Source organism: Oncorhynchus gorbuscha, linkage group LG02 (assembly GCF_021184085.1).
Source record: "Oncorhynchus gorbuscha isolate QuinsamMale2020 ecotype Even-year linkage group LG02, OgorEven_v1.0, whole genome shotgun sequence".
Lineage (NCBI taxonomy): Eukaryota > Metazoa > Chordata > Actinopteri > Salmoniformes > Salmonidae > Oncorhynchus > Oncorhynchus gorbuscha.
This window is the reverse complement of record NC_060174.1, coordinates 33,027,314-33,049,895: the sequence shown is the minus strand read 5'-3', so window position 1 is coordinate 33,049,895 and position 22,582 is coordinate 33,027,314. Positions and strand designations below refer to the sequence as shown.

General features: G+C 42.9%; 1 pseudogene; it reads left to right on the top strand.

The window, feature by feature from the left end:
• Nucleotides 1-2,167: 2,167 nt before the first annotated feature.
• On the top strand, nucleotides 2,168-22,554 carry LOC123989964 (annotated as a pseudogene).
• Nucleotides 22,555-22,582: the final 28 nt, after the last annotated feature.

The following is a 22,582-nucleotide window of genomic DNA, read 5'->3' as shown; positions in this document are numbered from 1 at the left end:
TTCTCCTAACTACCTCATTTACTCTTTCACACCTGTCCCCTATTTTGCCCTCTGATTAGAGTCCCTATTTCTCCCTCTGTTTTCCGCTTCTGTCCTTGTCGGATCCTTGTTTGATGTTCGCTGTTCTGTGTCCTTGTTCCGCCCTGTCGTGTTTTTACCTTCTTCAGATGCTGCGTGTGAGCAGGTGTCAATGTCAGCTACGGCCGGTGCCTTCCCGAAGCGACCTGCAGTCTGTGGTCGCGTCTCCAGTCGTTCCTCTCTACTGACGAGTGGATTTCAGTTTTCCTGTTTTTGCATTTACCTAGATAATATCCAGGATTATCGTTTTTGTTTAAGACTGGAATAAAGACTCTGTTTCTGTTAAGTCGCTTTTGGGTCCTCATTCATCAGCATAACAATTTCATAGTTTTGATGTCTTCACTATTATTTTACAATGTAGAAAATAGTACAAATGAAGAAAAACCCTTGAATGAGTAGGTGTATCCAAACTTGTGACTGGTATTGTAGGGCATATAATTATAATCAAGTATGATGATATTAATATTAACAATAAATTATAATTATTAATGTTCCACAAAAATACCTACAGAATGTTTTAATATATTTAATTTGAATTAATAATGGATGTTTATCATTAAAATATTGAAATTACTGATATATATTCTCTCATTTCTCCTTCTTTACAATAAATAATTAAGTGTCCCACTTTGCCAATCAATGTATGTATCCAAATTGACCAGTATCGACTGAAAAAATGTGGTCTCAGAACAATTTGTGTTTGAAGACATCATCCATCCTGTGTTTAATATTTCCTCATTTTTTCCTTTATATATTGTAGTAGAGTTCCAAAGCTATTTAGAATATTATCATGTTGGGGACATGACAATGGGATGATTCTGACAATGGGATGATTCTGTAAGGTTTTCCAGAAAGCACATTTTCAATATTCACCCTAAATAATTACATTATTGCAAAGAACTGCATGATATGTCATCAGATTATTGGTTTATTTGTTCAAGATGTCTTTATTCATAAGACCATGTGGCAACATCAACCATTTCCTGAAAATCAAACTGTGAACTTGTATCGACCCTCACCTTTGGCCCAGTGCAGTCAAAAATTTGATTTTCTTGTGTTGCAGATATATATTTACACGCTATGAGGTTGGAATAATACTGTGAAATTGATAATGCCATTTTAGTGTACTAGCTGTTTGCAAAGCCTGCCTGAAATGTCAGCCTTATTTGGTGGGATGGAGTTTTGGCCTGCCTGGTGACATCACAGGTAAAATTGTTCATAGACCAAAAAGAAAGAGAGTTCCAAACCTCTCTGCCCTGTTTTCAGTTTTCCCTCCACACTCAGACCACTCCCAGTCCTATCAAAATTCTTACTTGAGAAATTGCTCTTTGCTAAGAAGCTATTTTTGTTTATTTTTAACTATTTTAATTGAAAACAATCATATTAAGGTAATTTATTGTTATTTATGTTACTCTTATTTAACCAGTTAAATTGACTGAGAATATATTCTCATTTACAGCAACTACCTGGGGAATAATTACAGGGGAGAGGAGGGGGTATGAATGAGCCCTCTGGAAATTGGGGATGATTAGATGGCCATGATGGTATGAGGGCCAGATTAAGGATTTAGTCAGGACACCAGATTACTTTTACAATAAATGCCATGGGATCTTTAGTGACCACAGAGAGTCAGGACCAATTTTGTAGAGGCATAAATAGACAAATGTTTATGATAACATCATTTTGTTTTGTGAATGGCTACTAAATCTTTATTTGTTACATGTTCATGTTTGCCATCCATCCCTGATCCAGCTTCATAGGCTGCCTATTTTGTATTCATCATTCATTTAGTTAACCACTAGGCTAGATCGCTAACAGATGATCCCGTTGAGATTAAAATTATTCCTCCTACAATAATTGATATATGTATTCATCACAATGTAGACCTGTCCCAATACTGCAATCAAACATTAGGAGAGAGTTTAGAGTTTTCGTACTGGTGCAGTTTCAAAGTATTTGTGAAGGCATATTTCTTCACGGACTTCATAGCACAAGATCGATTTAAGATAAGACTTTGCTTTTGCCTGGGTGGAAAGATGTCCCTTATCACATATCCTGTGTGGGTGCCGTTTGGCTCAGTTGGTAGAGCATGGCGCTTACAACGCCAGGGTTGACTCACGTGGCCTCGGTAGGGTCTAGGCAACAGATTGGTTATCAAACTTTATTTGGTGTGCATTGTCTTACTGGCTATACCCTTCTCAGAGAACTTTGCCATCTATTCATTTAAATTAGTAAATCCAGGCAATATTAACCAGGTGAAATTGTCACTTCTTTTGAGTTCATTGCACGCAGAGTCAGGGTATATGCAACAGCTTGGGCTGCCTAGTTTGCCAGAATTTTACGTACTTATGACATAACATTGAAGGTTGTGCAATGTAACAGGAATATCTAGACTTATGGATGCCACCCGTTAGATAAAATACGGATCTGTTTATTCTTTCAGTGAAATACGGAACGTCTTGTTTTCGAGATGATAGTTTCCGGATTCGACCATGTTAATGACCTACGGCTCCTATTTCTGTGTTATTATGTTATAATTAAGTCTATGATTTGATAGAGCAGTCTGACTGAGCATTCATTCAAACAGCACTTTCGTGCATTTTGCCAGCAGCTCGTCGCTGTGCTTCAAGCATTGTGCTGTTTATGACTTCAAGCCTATCAACTCCCGAGATTAGGCTGGTGTAACCGATGTGAAATGGTTAGCGGGGTGCACGCTAATAGCGTTTCAAACATCACTCGCTCTGAGACTTGGAGTGGTTGTTCCCCTTCCTCTGCAAGGGCCGCGGCTTTTGTGGAGCGATGGGTAACACTGCTTTGATGGTGGCTGTTGTTGATGTGTTCCTGGTTCGAGCCCAGGTAGGGGTGAGGAGAGGGACGGAAGCTATACTGTTACACTGGCAATAGTAAAGTGCCTAAAAGAACATCCAATAGTCAAAGGTATATGAAATACAAATTGTATGGAGAGAGAGATTCCTATAATAACTACAACCTAAAACTCCTTACTTGGGAATATTGAAGACTCCTTTTTAAAGGAACCACCAGCTTTCATATGTTCTCATGTTCTGAGAAAGGAACTTAAACGTTAGCTTTTTTACATAGCACATATTGCACTTTTACGTTCTTCTCCAACACTTTGTTTTTGCATTATTTAAACCAAATTGAACATGTTTAATTTTATTTGAGGCTAAATTGATTTGATTGATATATTATATTAAGTTAAAATAAGTGTTCATTCAGTATTGTTGTAATTGCCATTATTAAAAATATATATATTTTAAAAATCGGCCGATTAATCGTTAACGGCTTTTTTTGGTCCTCAAATAATCGGTATCGCCGTTGAAAAATCATAATCGGTTGACCTCTGCTGAGTACCACTCTTCATATTTTAAAACATGGTGGTGGCTGCATCATGTTATGGGTATGCTTGTCATCGGCAAGGACTAGGGAGGTTTTTTTTAGGCTAAAAAGAAATGGAATAGAGCTAAGCACAGGTAAAATCCTAGAGGAAAACATGGTTCAGTGTGCTTCCCAACAGACACTGGGAGACAAATCCACCTTTCAGCAGGAAAATAACCTAAAACACAATGCCAAATATACACTGGAGTTGCTTACCAAGACGACATTGAATTTTCTTGAGGCCTAGTTACAGTTTTGACTTAAATCGGCTTGAAGATCTATTCCTCGGGTGTGAATACTTGCACTACATGACTAAAAGTATGTGGTCACCTGCTATTCGGACATCTCATTTCAAAATCATGGTCATTAATATGGAGTTGGTCCCTCCCTTTGCTGTCTCCACTCTTCTGTGAGAACTTTCCACTAGATTTTGTAACATTGCTACGGGGACATGCTTCCATTCAGTCACCATAGCATTAGTGAGGTCAGACAGATGTTGGGCGAATAGGCGTTCCAATTTTACCCAAAAGTGTTTGATGGAGTTGAGGTCAGGGCTCTGCGCAGGCCAGTGAAGTTCTTTCCCACCGAACCCAAAAAAGCATTTCTGTATGGACCTCGCTTTGTGCACAGGTGCATTGTCATGCTGAAACAGGAAAGGGCCTTCCCCGAAGTGTTGCCACAAAGTTGAAAGCACAGAATCGTCTAGAATGTTATTATATACTGTAGCGTTAAGATTTCCCTTAACTGGAACTAGGGGGCCTAGCCCGAACAATGAAAAACAGCCCCAGACCATTATTCCTCCTCCACCAAACTTTACAGTTGGCGCTATGCATTCAGGTAATTGGAGTACTTCTGGCATCCACCAAACACAGATTTGTCTGTCGGACTACCAGATGGTGAAGTGTGACTCATCACTCCAGAGAATGCTTTTCCACTGCTCCAGAGTCCAATGGCGCCGAGATTTACACCACTCCAGCCGATGCTTGGCATTGCGCATGGTGATCCTAGGATTGTGAGGCTGCTCGGCCATGGAAAACCATTTCATGAAGCTCCCAATGAACATTTATTGTGCTGACATTGCTACCAGAGGCAGTTTGGAACTCTGTAGGAGGGTTGCAACTGAGAAGAGATGATTTTTACGTGCTTCAGAACTCCCCTGTCCCATTCTGTGAGCTTGTTTGGCTTACCACTATGCAGCTGAGCTGTTGCTCCTAGACGTTTCCACTTTACAATAACAGCAATGACAGTTGACTGGGGCAGTTCTAGCAGGACAGAAATTTGACTAACTGACTTGTTGGAAAGGTGGCATCCTATGACAGTGCTACGTTGAGTCACTGAGCTCTTCGGTAAGGCCGTCCTACTGCCAATGTTTGTTTATGGAGGTTGCATGGCTGTATGCTCTATTTTTATACACCTGTCGGAAAACGGGTGTGGCTGAAAATAGCCAAATCAACTCATTTGAAGGGGTGTACACATACGTAAATGAGATTTGACATTTATTGAAAATGAAATGTAACAAAAAAATCTAAAACATGTGTCCACTTAGATAAAAAGTGCTCAAGGTTGACCTATTTTGCATAATGAATGTTTTGGCATTCAGGTACAAAAAGTAACTTTCTGAGCACTTCTACAATGGGCAAATATTTATGGGAAAAGATAAACAGTCGAGATTTATATATTTTTAAAAGCTTACAAACAGGATTTACCCATTAAATGTCAATTAGCTAAAAAACACAACTCAGATTTGTCATTCACATACAGTAAGTTTTATATTTGAGTTTGTGTTGTGCCCGCCATAGCTCAAGACCCAACATGCGCTTAGATACAGGGTAGGTTTCATGTTTTTTTAGATAAATCTAGACCGTTAAAGGTCCACACATCAAACAATGTTGACTTGAATGGGAATATCTGTTGATTTTATATTATACTGCCAATCCTCCATCAGAAACCTATTGCAATTATATAAATAATAGAATAGACATGACCATTTTTGCTGACATTCGACAGTGTTTGGACCATCGGCCATCTTTATGGGAGTAATTCAAAATTAACATTTCAATAAAAATGTCAATGGTGTACCAGCTAAATTGCAGTGGTCTGAAGGGATGTCCATTCTATGAAATACATTTCTATGATTGAAATGACACACCCTGTATTCAAGAATGTCTCAACCGATGGCGGGCACAACACAAACTTCAGATGTAAAGTAGGGTCTAAACTACAACGTGAATTTGACGTTTGATGTATAATTACTTGAGGTTTGTTTTCAAGAAATTATAAAGCAGTTTGACAACCTTGTTTTGTAACCTTTTAAATGATATCAAACTCCACTCTTTCCTCCATGAGAAATCATGTATAGAAAGTTTTGTTTAAATTAAAATGGAGGCTGTCAAAAAGTTGCTTGAAGTCAAATGGATTTACCCGATATCCAGACCTAGACGCTTAGTGGTTTTCTTCAAGGGATTGATTTGCTGTATATTTATCATCTCTTCAGGTTGCACAGGAAGTCAGCAAAGTCCTAGGTGTGAAGACAGTTCTGATTGCTCAAAATGATGCTTACAAAGGCTCTCTGCCAGGTATGTATATCCAGAGTGTGAAGCAGATACAGGCAATAGATTCACTGAAGCTGTAAATGAGTTGGAAGTTTTACTTCAGCATCTTAATTAAAAGTCTGAGTAATAAAAAATAAAACATCTATTTGCGTGCGGTGTTAACAGCAACTTGCATGTCTTTCCACAGAGGAATTGACTCCACTTGTACTGGCAACCTAGAAGCAGTTCAACTTCACCCATATTTGTGCTGGAGCTTCTGCATTTGGGAAAGTAAGGTTATAAGACCCTTTATATACAGTTGAAGTCAGAAGTTTACATACACTTAGGTTGGAGTCATTAAAACTTGTTTTTCAACCACTCCACACATTTCTTGTTAACAAACTATAGTTTTGGCAAGTCGGTTAGGACATCTACTTTGTGCATGACACAAGTAATTTTTTCAACAATTGTTTGCAGAGATTATTTCACTTACAATTCACTATATCACAATTCCAGTGGGTCAGAAGTTTACATACACTGAGTTGACTGTGCCGTTAAACAACTTGGAAAATTCCAGAAAATGATGTCATGGCGTTAGAAGCTTCTGATAGGCTAGTTGACATCATTTAAGTCAATTTGAGGTGTACCTGTGGATGTATCTCAAGGCCTACTTTCAAACTCAGTTCCTCTTTGCTTGACATCATGGGAAAATCAAAACCTCAATGAAAAAGCCAGACCACAGTTTGCAACTGCACACGGGGACAAAGATCATACTTTTTGGAGAAATGTCCTCTGGTCTGATGAAACAACAAAAATAGAACTGTTTGGCCATAATGACCATCGTTATGTTTGGAGGATAAAGGGGGGGCTTGCAAGCCAAAGAACACCATCCTAACCTTGAAGCACGGGGGTGGCAGCATCATGTTGTGGGGGTGCTTTGCTGCAGGAGGGGCTGATGCACTTCACAAAATAGATGGCATCATGAGGTGGGGAAATTTATGTATATATATATTGAAGCAACATCTCAAGACATCAGTCAGGAAGTTAAAGCTTGGTCACATGGGTCTTCCAAATGGACAATGACCCCAAGCATACTTCAAAAAGTTGTGGCAAAATGGCTTAAGGACAACAAAGTCAAGGTATTGGAGTGGCCATCACAAAGCCCTGACCTCAATCTTAAAGAACATTTGTGAGCAGAACTGAAAAAGCATGTGCGAGCAAGGAGGCCTACAAACATGACTCAGTTACACCAGCTTTGTCAGGAGGAATGGGCCAAAATTCATCCAACTTATTGTGGGAAGCTTATGGAAGGCTACCCAAAACGTTTGACACGAGTTAAACAATTTAAAGGCAATGGTACCAACTACTAATTGAGTGTGTGTAAACGTCTGACCCACTGGGAATGTGATGAAGGAAATAAACAAGGAAGTTAATCATTCTCTCTACTATTATTCGGACATTTTCACATTCTTAAAATAGTGGTGATCCTAACTGCCCTAAGACAGGGAATTTTTACAAGGATTTAATGTCAGGAATTTTGAAAAACTGAGTTGAAATGTATTTGGCTAAGGTGTATGTAAACTTCCGACTTCAACTGTACGTACCTTCAGGTCATTTGTCACTTCTTAGGAAAGCGATCTGCCTGCAGATGATTTCATTTATTTCGTAGGATGGATTTGGTTTCATAAGCCTAGTGTAAAAACATATAGCTGTTATGAGTATGCTGTATTTTTTTTATTCATGCCATGGTTTCTGAAACGTATTTGTAGAGCATCTTTGGCTGATCGTTACAGATTGCCTTATATCCCTGCTTATTTATCAACCTGTCTTTTCTAGAATCTCCCCCCCAGAGTGTCTGCCAAGTTGGATGTTGCTCCTATTTTAGACATTATTGAGATCAAATCCCCTGACACCTTTGTCAGAACCATCTATGCCGGTAACTAGCTTTTTGTGAATGTGTTATGAGAAGATACATTTGAACTAAAGCATATAGCTATTGTTTTTCCCCCAAACCAACCAACAGTGCCTTGAAAAAGTATTCATCCCCCTTGGCATTTTTCCTATTTCTTTGCATTAAAACCTGTAATTTAAATGTATTTTTATTTGGATTTCATGAAATGGATATACACAAAGTAGTCCAAATTGGTGAAGTGACATTAAAAAAACATTTACATTACATTTACATTTAAGTCATTTAGCAGACGCTCTTATCCAGAGCGACTTACAAATTGGTGCATTCACCTTATGACATCCAGTGGAACAACCACTTTACAATAGTGCATCTAAATATTTTAAGGGGGGGGTGAGAAGGATTACTTTATCCTATCCTAGGTATTCCTTAAAGAGGTGGGGTTTCAAGTGTCTCCGGAAGGTGGTGATTGACTCCGCTGTCCTGGCGTCGTGAGGGAGTTTGTTCCACCATTGGGGAGCCAGAGCAGCGAACAGTTTTGACTGAGCTGAGCGGGAACTGTACTTCCTCAGTGGTAGGGAGGCGAGCAGGCCAGAGGTGGATGAACGCAGTGCCCTTATTTGGGTGTAGGGCCTGATCAGAGCCTGGAGGTACTGAGGTGCCGTTCCCCTCACAGCTCCGTAGGCAAGCACCATGGTCTTGTAGCGGATGCGAGCTTCAACTGGAAGCCAGTGGAGAGAGCAGAGGAGCGGGGTGACGTGAGAGAACTTGGGAAGGTTGAACACTAGACGGGCTGCGGCGTTCTGGATGAGTTGTAGGGGTTTAATGGCACAGGCAGGGAGCCCAGCCAACAGCGAGTTGCAGTAATCCAGACGGGAGATGACAAGTGCCTGGATTAGGACCTGCGCCGCTTTCTGTGTGAGGCAGGGTCGTACTCTGCGGATGTTGTAGAGCATGAACCTACAGGAACGGGCCACCGCCTTGATGTTAGTTGAGAACGACAGTTTGTTGTCCAGGATCACGCCAAGGTTCTTAGCGCTCTGGGAGGAGGACACAATGGAGTTGTCAACCGTGATGGCGAGATCATGGAACGGGCAGTCCTTCCCCGGGAGGAAGAGCAGCTCCGTCTTGCCGAAGTTCAGCTTGAGGTGGTGATCCGTCATCCACACTGATATGTCTGCCAGACATGCAGAGATGCGATTCGCCACCTGGTCATCAGAAGGGGGAAAGGAGAAGATTAATTGTGTGTCGTCTGCATAGCAATGATAGGAGAGACCATGTGAGGTTATGACAGAGCCAAGTGACTTGGTGTATAGCGAGAATAGGAGAGGGCCTAGAACAGAGCCCTGGGGGACACCAGTGGTGAGAGCGCGTGGTGAGGAGACAGATTCTCGCCACGCCACCTGGTAGGAGCGACCTGTCAGGTAGGACGCAATCCAAGCGTGGGCCGCGCCGGAGATGCCCAACTCGGAGAGGGTGGAGAGGAGGATCTGATGGTTCACAGTATCGAAGGCAGCCGATAGGTCTAGAAGGATGAGAGCAGAGGAGAGAGAGTTAGCTTTAGCGGTGCGGAGCGCCTCCGTGATACAGAGAAGAGCAGTCTCAGTTGAATGACTAGTCTTGAAACCTGACTGATTTGGATCAAGAAGGTCATTCTGAGAGAGATAGCGGGAGAGCTGACCAAGGACGGCACGTTCAAGAGTTTTGGAGAGAAAAGAAAGAAGGGATACTGGTCTGTAGTTGTTGACATCGGAGGGATCGAGTGTAGGTTTTTTCAGAAGGGGTGCAACTCTCGCTCTCTTGAAGACGGAAGGGACGTAGCCAGCGGTCAGGGATAAGTTGATGAGCGAGGTGAGGTAAGGGAGAAGGTCTCCGGAAATGGTCTGGAGAAGAGAGGAGGGGATAGGGTCGAGCGGGCAGGTTGTTGGGCGGCCGGCCGTCACAAGACGCGAGATTTCATCTGGAGAGAGAGGGGAGAAAGAGGTCAGAGCACAGGGTAGGGCAGTGTGAGCAGAACCAGCGGTGTTGTTTGACTTAGCAAACGAGGATCGGATGTCGTCGATCTTCTTTTCAAAATGGTTGACGAAGTCATCTGCAGAGAGGGAGGAGGGGGGGGGGAGGAGGATTCAGGAGGGAGGAGAATGTGGCAAAGAGCTTCCTAGGGTTAGAGGCAGATGCTTGGAATTTAGAGTGGTAGAAAGTGGCTTTAGCAGCAGAGACAGAGGAGGAAAATGTAGAGAGGAGGGAGTGAAAGGATGCCAGGTCCGCAGGGAGGCGAGTTTTCCTCCATTTCCGCTCGGCCTTCCGGAGCCCTGTTCTGTGAGCTCGCATTGAGTCGTCAAGCCACGGAGCGGGAGGGAGGACCGAGCCGGCCTGGAAGATAGGGGACATAGAGAGTCAAAGGATGCAGAAAGGGAGGAGAGGAGGGTTGAGGAGGCAGAATCAGGAGATAGGTTGGAGAAGGTTTGAGCAGAGGGAAGAGATGATAGGATGGAAGAGGAGAGAGTAGCGGGGGAGAGGGAGCGAAGGTTGGGACGGCGCGATACCATCCGAGTAGGGGCAGTGTGGGAAGTGTTGGATGAGAGCGAGAGGGAAAAGGATACAAGGTAGTGGTCGGAGACTTGGAGGGGAGTTGCAATGAGGTTAGTGGAAGAACAGCATCTAGTAAAGATGAGGTCGAGCGTATTGCCTGCCTTGTGAGTAGGGGGAAGGTGAGAGGGTGAGGTCAAAAGAGGAGAGGAGTGGAAAGAAGGAGGCAGAGAGGAATGAGTCAAAGGTAGACGTGGGGAGGTTAAAGTCGCCCAGAACTGTGAGAGGTGAGCCGTCCTCAGGAAAGGAGCTTATCAAGGCATCAAGCTCATTGATGAACTCTCCGAGGGGACCTGGAGGGCGATAAATGATAAGGATGTTAAGCTTGAAAGGGCTGGTAACTGTGACAGCATGAAATTCAAAGGAGGCGATAGACAGATGGGTAAGGGGAGAAAGAGAGAATGACCACATGGGAGAGATAAGGATCCCTATGCCACCACCCCGCTGACCAGAAGCTCTCGGGGTGTGCGAGAACACGTGGGCGGACGAAGAGAGAGCAGTAGGAGTAGCAGTGTTATCTGTGGTGATCCATGTTTCTGTCAGTGCCAAGAAGTCGAGGGACTGGAGGGAGGCATAGGCTGAGATGAACTCTGCCTTGTTGGCTGCAGATCGGCAGTTCCAGAGGCTACCGGAGACCTGGAACTCCACGTGGGTCGTGCGCGCTGGGACCACCAGATTAGGGTGGCAGCGGCCACGCGGTGTGGAGCGTTTGTATGGTCTGTGCAGAGAGGAGAGAACAGGGATAGACAGACACATAGTTGACAGGCTACAGAAGAGGCTACGCTAATGCAAGGAGATTGGAATGACAAGTGGACTACACGTCTCGAATGTTCAGAAAGTTAAGCTTACGTAGCAAGAATCTTATTGACTAAAATTATTAAAAATGATACAGTACTGCTGAAGTAGGCTAGCTGGCAGTGGCTGCGTTGTTGACTTTGTAGGCTAGCTGACAGTGGCTGCGTTGTTGACACTACACTAATCAAGTCGTTCCGTTGAGTGTAGTAGTTTCTACAGTGCTGCTATTCGGGGCTAGCTGGCTAGCTAGCAGTGTTGATTACGTTACGTTGCGTTAAAAGAACGACAATAGCTGGCTAGCTAACCTAGAAAATCGCTCTAGACTACACAATTATCTTTGATACACAGACGGCTATGTAGCTAGCTATGTAGCTAGCTACGATCAAACAAATCAAACCGTTGTGCTGTAATGAAATGAAATGAAAAATGTGATACTACCTGTGGAGCGAAGCGGAATGCGACCGGGTTGTTGAGTGCGGAAGTTCTATTCAATAGACGTTGGCTAGCTGTTGGCTATCTAGCAGTGTCTCCTACGTTAAGGACGACAAATAGCTGGCTAGCTAACCTCGGTAAATTAAGATAATCACTCTAAGACTACACGCTCTAAACTACACAATTATCTTGGATACGAAGACAGCAAAGACAACTATGTAGCTAGCTAACACTACACTAATCAAGTCGTTCAGTTGAGTGTAATAGTTTCTACAGTGCTGCTATTCGGTAGACAGTGGACGTTTGCTAGCTGGCTAGCTGCTGGGCAGATAGCAGTGTAGACTACGTTAGGACGACGAAATACGAAGTTGCAATAGAAGTGCTGACTGTTTCACTTTGTTGTCCTCTTTCTTTTCCTTTTTCTTCTGTCCTTCTTTTGTCCTTATTTTGTCTTCCTTTCTTCTGTTAACTAGATATTTTTTGTTGTTATTCTTTGTAAGCTAGCTAGCTTCTTCCAGGAGAGTCCCTAGCAACAACTTGTTTCAAAAAATTATATCAAATGGAAAGTGGTGTGTGCATATGTATTCACCCCCTTTGCTACGAAGCACCTAAATAAGATCTAGTGCAACCAATAACCTTCAGATGTCACATAATTAGATTGCACACAGGTGGACTTTTTAAGTGTCACGTGATCTCAGAATATTTACACCTGTTCTGAAAGGCCCCAGAGTCTGCAACACCACTGAGCAAGGGGCACCACCAAGCAAGCGGCACCATGAAAACCAAGGAGTTCTCCAAACAGGTCAGAGACAAAAAAAAGTTGTAAGTTGGTTTCTAAAAAGAATATCTGAAACTTTGAACATCCCACGGAGCACCATTAAGAATATGGCACCTCAACAAAAAAGAAAGAATATGGCAGCTCAACAAACCTGCCAAGAGAGGGCTGCCCACCAAAACTTACAGACCAGGCAAGGTGGGCATTAACTAGAGAGGTAACAAAGAGACCAAAGATATCCATGAAGGAGCTGCAAAGCTCCACAGCTAGATTGGAGTTTCTGTACTTAGGACCACTTTAAGCCGTACACTCCACAGAGCTGGGCTTTACGGAAGAGTGTCCAGAAACAAGCCATTGTTTAAGAAAAGAATAAGCGAACACGTTTGGTGTTTGCCAAAAGGCTTGTGGGAGACTCCCCAAACATATGGAAGAAGGTACTCTGGTCAGATGAGACTAAAATTGAGCTTTTTGGCCATCAAGGAAAACACAATGTCTGGTACAAACCCAACACTACTCATCACCCCGAGAAAACCATCCCCACAGTTAAGCATGGTGGTGGCAGCATGCTGTGGGAATTTTTCTCATCGGCAGGGACTGGGAAACCTGTCAGAATAGTTATGCACGATCAAGTTTTCTGTTTTTTTGTGTTTTTTTCTTGTTTCACAAGAAAAAATATTTTATCTTTAAAGTGGCATGTTATGTAAATCAAATGATATAAACCCCCCAAAAAATCTATTTTATTTCCAAGTTGTAAGGCAACAAAATAGGAAAAATGCCAAGGGGGGTGAATACTTTCGCAAGCCACTGTATACTACTAAGATATCCTTCAGAATTCTTGAGCACATTATAATTCACCAATGCATTTTAGAGTGCTTGAGACATTTTTTTTGATACTCAAAATGGATTTGGTTTGATATTATCTTTGGAAGTCAATTGAATTTGTTACTGCATTTGGGACTGCTCTTGTGAATTTTAAAAGTAACTCATGTACTGTACCATTGGGAACTGGTTTGCTTTTAGATATAGCGCCAATTCAGTCTTTTGGCAATACCAGCAATGACTAGATCCCAAAAGCCTAATTTCTCAATTGCACTTATGGGCTTTGAATGAATCAAAATGACATTATCCACTTAAACCGTTGCTGTTTAATTGTCATGTCCAAATAGGTCATATTGAAAACTCATGGTGAACCTTGAGCCCAGAAGATGTTTCCCAAATTAGATTCTGTGAAATTAATTCTCCACTTTTATTTCTCATTTGTCATCAGAGTTGTATGAGGTTTAGAGTTAGATAACAAAACATTACTGTTTGTCTCATTCCCAGGAAATGCTCTCAGCACTGCCAAGTGTAATGACAATGTCAAGGTTTTCACTGTCAGAGGGACATCCTTTGAGCCCACTGAGGTGGATGGAGGCAGTGCTACATCAGAGGAAGGTAGCTATAGTACTAACCATGCACTGATACACACATGAAAGGCATACATACAAAAGCCATTGTTCTTCTTTATCATTCTAAAATAATTATTTAATTTCCTGACTGGATAACTTATTTTGTCAGGGTATAGTTAGTTTTATTTAATATGATCCCCATGAGTTGTTTATTTCAGTTGCTGCGTCTGCTTCCGCTGGGATGTCTGAGTGGCCGGAAGCAACCTTGACCAAGAGTGACTTTCCAGAGCTGACCAGTGCTAAGGTTGTGGTGTCCGGAGGTAGAAGTCACCTTCAGCTCATCATACTATTTGCCTTACAGATCAATTTATTTGTCATGTTCATGTAAACGTTTAAATAAATCATCGTCCTTTTAGGAAGGGGACTGAAGAATGGAGAGAACTTCAAGCTGCTCTATGACCTTGCTGACAAAATTAATGCTGCAGGTAAGTGGGTAATTTAGAATGATTCTTTCAATGACAACAAATGTTACTTTCTATATTTGAATAACTCAGAATCATAAAACACGGGACGAGATGTTAAAAACTGTCCATTGTGCCAATAGATGGAATGCACTCAAATGAGATTTGCCGTGATGTTGACAGAGTGGCATGGGAGGTTTATTTCTTAGACTGGGGTAAGATGTCAAATTTGGGACACATCCTCAGTAGTGTGCCTTCGAATCAGTGGGTGTTTCGGCCTTTAATCACTAAACACCCTCATCAAAGTTGGCCAGCTAAAGGGTAATCAAGCCTTAGCTTGTGTCCCATGCCCAATTAAGATGTCCCACGGGACTATGCAAGGCAGGGGCGTCCTCTTCCCTGAGCCAGCCATACAGCTGACCGCATACCTCATATGCCCTCCTCAAGTTGGAGGGATCTGAATTGGGTTCTCAGGTGGGGGTGGGGCGACATGAAGTTATAGCCCAGCAAGGGTCCTTCCGTTTGATCCAGATCCACTGGCTGCCTCTTTCAGCTGCTTGAGAAACTGCTCTGACTGTCTGCCGCAGAGCCTGTCCATGGATTCCAAGTTCTTTCAGCAACCTGATGATGGAAGAAGCCACGAATCCTCTGCATCCCACTTCAACTGGCCAGACCTTTGCATTCCAGCCACGCTGAGTTGCGTCTGCTGCCAACTCTGTGTAACACAGTTTCTTGCGCTCGTAGGCCTCTTCAACAGAGTTTTCCCACGGGACTGTGAGCTCTATGATGTACACAGCCTTTCATGAAGGGGACCAGAGTACCATGTCTGGCCTAAGATTGGTAGAAGCAATCTCAGGTGGAAAAATGAGTTGCTGGCCAATATCGACAAGCATCTTCCAGTCCCGGCCCATGGCTAGGTGTCCAGTTTCTGGCTTTGTAGGAGGATACTTGGGCCTTTTCTGTCCCTCCCGGATGAATGTTGTTGTTTTGACGGGATTGCTTGTTTTTGGAGGTAATGAATTGCACTCCTCTTGGTCTCAAGTGCTGCAGCCAGGCTCTTGAGGACCTGATTGTGCCTCCAGGTGTAGCGGCCTTGTGAGTGGCTGGTCTTGCAACCTGTCATTATATGCCTGAGAGTCGCTGGAGCTGGGCAGAGGGGGCAGGTCGAGTCCTCGCCATACCATTGATGTAGATTTTTTGGTGTTGGAAGCACATCATAAACAGCTCTTGTGATGAAGCTGATGTTGCTTGCCTCCATTTGCCAAAGCTCACTCCAGTTGATCTTTCTCCTCTCCAGGCCTTCCCACCGCGTCCATTGCCCTTGTTTAGCAAGAGAGACAGCCTTTGCACTTCTTGCAGTCTCCTCCCGTCTGCGCACCTCCTCGACCACCAGCTTCCTGCGTTCAGATGTTGTTGCCTTATGGAACGTTGGTTTGCTTGCTGCCAGGCCAAAGCCTCCTCTTCCATGCTGGATATTCCCCACAATGTCTTGGTGTCTCAGGGCTGATGTTGCTTGCTGCACAGCCTTGGATGATGTCCATTTCCGTCCTGTTTGTAGGAGAGGTGCAGTCTTGCTAATGGTCTGGTCTTTGGAGTCCTTCAATGTCATCTGAAGTCTTACTTTAGAGCACTTGTACTCCTCCGTTAGACTTGTAATAGGTAGTTCAAGGACCCCTTTGCCATAGAGGCCGATGTTACTCAGGCATCGTGGGACACCCAGCCATTTCTTCACGTATGAGGTAATAGTTCGCTCCATCTTCTCCACTGTTGTTATTGGGACCTCATAGACGGTGAGTGGCCACATTACCCGGGGGAGAAGTCCAAACTGTAGGCACCAAAGCTTGAGCCTCCCAGGCAGTAGGGTCTTGTTGACATTCTCATGACCGTCGGCGATGTCCTGCCTTACTTGCTGCACTTGATCTTTATCCTGGAGGCTTTCGTTGTACAATCTACCCAGGCTCTTGATGGGTTGCTCAGATACCGTTGGTATCAGGTCATCTCCAATGCAGAACCTCACATCTTTAAGCTGTCCCTTGACTATGGAGATGCTTTGAGATTTGCTTGGCTTGATTTTCATCCGGGCCCACTTGATGTTATCCTGCAGTTTTGCAAGTAGTCGCCTGGTGCATGCTGCAGTGGTGGTCAGTATAGTCATGTCATCCATGTATGCTCGGATAGGTGGGAGACGGAGCCCTTCCTTAGTTCTCTCACCGCCGACCACCCATCTCGATGCCCTGATGATGACTTCCATGGCCATAGTGAAGGCCAGAGGAGAAATTGTACAGCCTGCCATTATGCCTACTTCCAAGCGCTGCCATGTTGTTGTGAAGTCAGGTGTTGTGAAAGACAATTGCAGGTCTTGGAAATAGGCCTTTACCAGTGTAGTGATGGGTTCTGGTACGTGGAAAATGTTGAAGGATTCCCAGAGGAGTTCGTGGGGAACTGAGCCAAAGGCATTGGCCAGGTCGAGGAAGATGACATAGAGGTCTCTCTTGTCCTTCTTAGCTGTTTGGATCTGGTGCCAAATCATACTAGTATGTTCCAGGCAACCAGAGAAACCATGAATGCCTGCTTTCTGTACAGATGTATCAATGTACTTGTTCCTTTCCAGATAAGTGGACAGCCTCTGTGCTATTATACTGAAAAAGATCTTCCCTTCGACGTTGAGAAGGGAGATTGGTCGGAATTGACTGATGTCTGTCGCATCCTTCTCTTTCGGGATTAGCACACCACCAGCCCTTCGCCATGCCTTTGGTATTATTTCCTTCTGCCAAACTATCCTCATGAGCCTCCAAAGAAAGTGTAGAACATCCGGGGTGTTCTTGTAGAGCTTGTATGGTACTCCATTAGGCCCAGGAGCAGAGGCCGCTCTTGCTCTTCGGACAACGTTCTCTACTTCCCTCCATTTTGGAGGGTCAGTGTCCAGATTGAATTCTGGTGGTTGAATAGGTGGGATGTCATGTGGGATGACCCATCTGCTCATGCCTTTTCATGTCCTGGTGGACATTTTCCAGATGTTCTTCCAGTTCAGGCTTTGGAGTTTTTAGGATTCCGCACTTTTCCTTTGCGAAGAGATCTTTGACAAACTTAAAGGGGTTTTTATAGAACCGTGTTCTTGAGTGTACCTTCTTCCTATGAAGTTTCCTTAAGTTTTCCGCTCTTCGCAAGGTTGCCAGCCGACATTTAATGTCTGCTTGGAGTAGCATGAGCCCTTCTCTCTCTGCATCAGAGGCCTTCTTCCACTGCTTCCTCAGCTGCCTTCTCTCTCTGACAAGTATCTCGATCTCCTGCTGTCTCCTAGATTTATTGGTGAAAATTTTTATTTTTTATTGGTGAAAAAAATTGGATTGCATTTTTTTTGTCCATTAGGTTTGAATTGATTTCCCCCACAGTTGGTGCTTCCGGAGCTGCTGTGGATGCTGGATATGTCCCCAATGACTTGCAGGTTGGACAGACCGGCAAGATTGTGGCCCCCGTAAGTGACAAACTCTGGATAATTTTACACTCATCCTATTCTTTGATAGGCAATGTTGTGCTCACAATGGTGTCATCTGTAATAATATTGCACACATTTTCAAGACACCGGTAAACTTTTTGTGGGTCTACACTTACAATTTTTTTCAGAAAAATGCGAATATATGTTTTCTGAGGAGTTACCCACCCACTATCAATTATTGAGCAAGTAGCCCGCAGCTTGACAAAGACCTGTTAGACAATTCCTGGAATTCAGTGTTCTAAAGATGTGAATTTACCCTAAAAGGGCAAAGGGATCCATTATCCGGTTCAACTGGGATATCCTAACTGTGATTATCCACACATTAGATCCCATGAAATGTAGTTAATGGCACATATAGGCTCCTAAATGATTTAGCTGATCCATTAAAGAGCAGTGCACAGTGCAGTGGGTGTCTGCGCAGATCCCCAGATCAGGTCATTCTTCCCAAATTGTATTTTGCTAATGTTTTGACAAGATTGTCATGTAGGCTTAATGTATTAAATACAATTTGAATTGCAGTATTTTATTTTTATCCTGTTCATATTTGTCAGTCAGTTGTTCATTGTCTTCATACACACCACTTAAAGGATTCATATAAATATTAGAAGGTAATTTGTTATCGCTATCTTCAGGCATTGTTAGGACAGAACCATGCGTGTCTTATCAGTGTTACGGTCTGGTCTGTCTGACACCTTTTTTTATTTCAGGTCTACAATTTTGTTTCTGGTGTCCTTTGACAGCTCTTTGGTCTTGGCCATAGTGGAGTTTGGAGTGTGACTGTTTGAGGTTGTGGACAGGTCTTTTATATCGATAACAAGTTCAAACAGGTGCCATTAATATAGGTAACGAGTGGAGGACAGAGGAGCCTCTTAAAGAGGAAGTTACAGGTCTGTGAGAGCCAGAAATATTGCTTGTTTGTAGGTGACCAAATACTTATTTTCCACCATAAATTTGCAAATAAATTAATTAAAAATCCTACAATGTGATTTTCCAGATTTGTTCCCCTCATTTTGTCTGTCATAGTTGAAGTGTGTACCTATGATGAAAATTACAGGCCTCATCTTTTTAAGTGGGAGAACTTGCACAATTGGTGGCTGACTAAATAATTTTCTGCCCCACTGTATATGTATGTATATAGATATATATATTATATTTTTTTAATTGGTTAACAATAGCATCACCACACTTGAATGACTAGCTAGCGATGCAGTCATGCTGCATGTAGGGAGTTGTTTTGACACCTGAGGGAAAGCTAGCAACACAACAGCAGGTGTGTCTGCCTGGTCTTCTTATTGAAAACTGCAAAGCTGCTAAAAGAGCTCAAAGAGAAAACTCTGAGAAGACTCCAAATAGGCTAGACATGCATGTACTCTGATATTTCCATACAGTGATATTTAAGAACTAAGGCTGTCGTTTTCCCTCTGCTACAGTAGGACCGTGCTCTTGCTGGACAGTACCTCTCATTGTGAAATATTGGTCCTCACTTTTAGTCGTTAGTACACTTGTGTTCATAAATTCATGCTCTGCTCCTCCGAGACTACTCCAATAACATTAAATAGCACTGAAATATTAATATGGCAGTGCATTACGCTGAAAGCCTCTGTTTTTCCCCAGAGGTGGAGGGTCATACACTCTGCTTCACCACCCCCAGCATTCTCTCTGAGATAACATGGTCAGGGTCAGCACTAGAACAGCTCCATCCTCTAATATGGAAACCCAGGGCTGCGTTGTGTACGGAAAAACAGAATGCAACGTTCAATTAAACAACCGGTGTTGTTCTGAAAGACTAATTGAAAAACTGGTTGTGTTGTGGGTTAAAGGCACCGCTGCCCTTTTAAATACGTTAAATACGTACTCATTGCTTCAAGCCTCACCGACCAAACTTACCTCAGTCTGTTCAAGAATATTTTGGAGAAACGTGTTCAGTACCAGCCGTTACACAATCGAATTGAACTCACCCCAGGACTGCCCTGCAATCAGCTGCATCAGACTTAGGGTGCCAATGAGGGCCTCTGGTATCATGGTCAGCTCTTGATGACTTTTTGTGGAGATAGATTGAAAATACATTTCCCCCTGTAAATATGGTCTTCCCTGTGTTCAGCAGTCTGAAACAACTGACACTACATAGATGTGTATGTGCACCAAGCTCTTGTGTTATTATATTGATAAAGCTTGTTTGTCCTTGTTGTCTCTGCAGGAGTTGTGCATCGCTGTTGGCATCTCTGGAGCTATTCAACATCTGTCTGGGATGAAGGTCAGCATGTTACCATTCTTGCTTGATTTTCTTTTCCTCCAGAATCTTCTGTTAGGTATACACAAGTATAAGAAAAAAAGAGCACGTTGCGATATTTTGAACTATGTTTTATTCTGCAGACTATTGTTGCCATTAACAAGGACCCAGAGGCTCCCATCTTCCAGGTGGTTGACTAGGGTCTGGTGGCTGATCTCTTTAAGGTGAGATAGCATGCTGATTAATGAACACCCTTGCCATGACTGAAACAAACCCAACACTGCACCAGCCTCCTGCACAGCGCTGAATACCTGATCAGCAAGAGAGGCATTTCAAAAACCAAGACATGACAAAAGTGACAGTCAGAAAATTCTATTCAGCGTTTCCCTAATACATTTTGCAAGACACATTAATATCCCTCCTAATGGAAATGTGCATCTGTTGAATTATTGAGGTGCTGAATTAATCAGGTGAATTGTGGCCAGAGCCTGCTGCTCGGTTAAGATGCAATGACGGCTCTCCTTCAAACCATAAAAAGAAATCGATAGTTAACTTAAGTGGCTGGGTGGTCCTCAGGTTTTATTTTCTCTTCCCTAGTGTCAGTACTTTACATGCTTAGCTGCCCTCTACTGTCTGGCTGGCACATATGGCCAGTGTGCCAGAGGGGTGACAAACTCTTGGACAAGAGGGCCTTTGCTTTCGGTGAAAGAGAAGGAGCTTTTATTTTTTCTTGTGTATGTGTCCTGTTGTTCATCTTTTATTTACTGTGGGAGGGGGTGTGAGGCCCAGGTGTTCTGGGTAAACTCTGTAAAAGTGACTGGTAATAGCTCGTGGCAGCAGAGTTGTGACCTGCTGGTTATCATCTTACATGTGATCACTCCTCTGATAACCGATTAAAATGTATGGGCTTTCTCCTCTTCCTTCAATTGAAAACTGATCCCCGGGACACACTCTACTCGGGTGCTACTGATATAGTTTGTCAGGTACCCTCGCTCATGCCCCTCATGCCCAGTTACTCTCAGATTTTAATTGGTTTATCAATTAATTGATGTCACCCCAAAACCATGAGACTAAACACTGACAGTTATAGCAAAGCTCAACCCTCCATTTCCATGTTGCAAGCATACACCATGTTCATTGGGTCAACCTGGCTAGATTTGCCTGGTTAGGGAGGTGTAACCATCTTAAACTCTGTTTTTCTCTCACTGGGCTGTGCCTGAGATGACTGCAGCATTGAACAAGTAAGCCAGCGTTCAGCTAAGCAGCCATCCCACCACTCTTACCTGGGTACTAAGACTGTAACCACGGATACAACTCTCCTACAACCTCTGCCTTAAATGGTTTCTGGAGCTACTATGATCATCATTATCACCGTTGCTACTGTTATCATCATTGTACCTAAATGGCAACAGAATAACACTCTCAGCTTACAAACTGTCTTTTTATGTACGTAGGTAGGAAAATGCCACAAATAATGTTCTGCTTACCTGGCGTAGGTGATATTTTATCCCTATTAATGCATATTTTGTATTTAACGTAGCATCAAAGGTCATCTTCGGGAAGTCTAAACCTGCCTCTTCACTTATTAACTTTTTTAATACCAAAAGCTCTTGGTATAATGATGAAACTGACTGTAAATGACTGTTCTTTTACCATGTTTGCCTTTGAATTGCTTTTACTCTGCAATGAATTCCCTTCATGATCAACTAACAAAAGTCCTGTTGACATTAAAGTGCACAGGGTTAGTTTGCCATATCGAAGGTTTATCCTATAATATGTTTTCTTCTGATAACACTTTGCACAACTTCAATTACAAAACCCTCCAGATTTGGTAGCTGAAATGTTCCTCAAGTGTCTGGCTTATGATTTCACTGAGCTTTTTTTGTCATAATTTGAATACAAACATTAGCATTGATAATGTTTTATTTTATTTGACCTTTATTTAACTAGGCAAGTCAGTTAAGATACAATTCTTATTTTCAATGATGGCCTAGGAACACTGGGTTAACTGCCTGTTCACGTGCAGAACGACAGGTTTGAACTTGCAACCTTCCGGTTACAAGACCAACACTCTAACCACTAGGCTACCCTGCCGCCCCTTGTATGTAGAAAGACTAAGGTAAGAAATAAATAAACTAGGAACACAACTCAACACATTTGAACAGATTAAATGTACACAGCAGCAGTCCGAACAGAGAGGACTGTACTTAATGTTGGGGTCTGGAGACATCAGGCTGACTTTTGAACTGTTTGTTAAATGTCTAAGGGTGATCAGTCTCGCATCTCCAGTCCCTAATCAAGTATTTTAGACAAACCACCCAGTTCCACACCCACCCAGCCCCATCCCTAAATGATATTTAATGTACAGTGCTTTCAAAAAGTATTCATACCACTTGACTTATTCCACATTGTGTTACATCCTGAATTGAAAATGGATTAAATATACTTTTTTTTTCTCACCCATCTACACACATGGCCAGAAACAAAGAACTTCTGAAACTC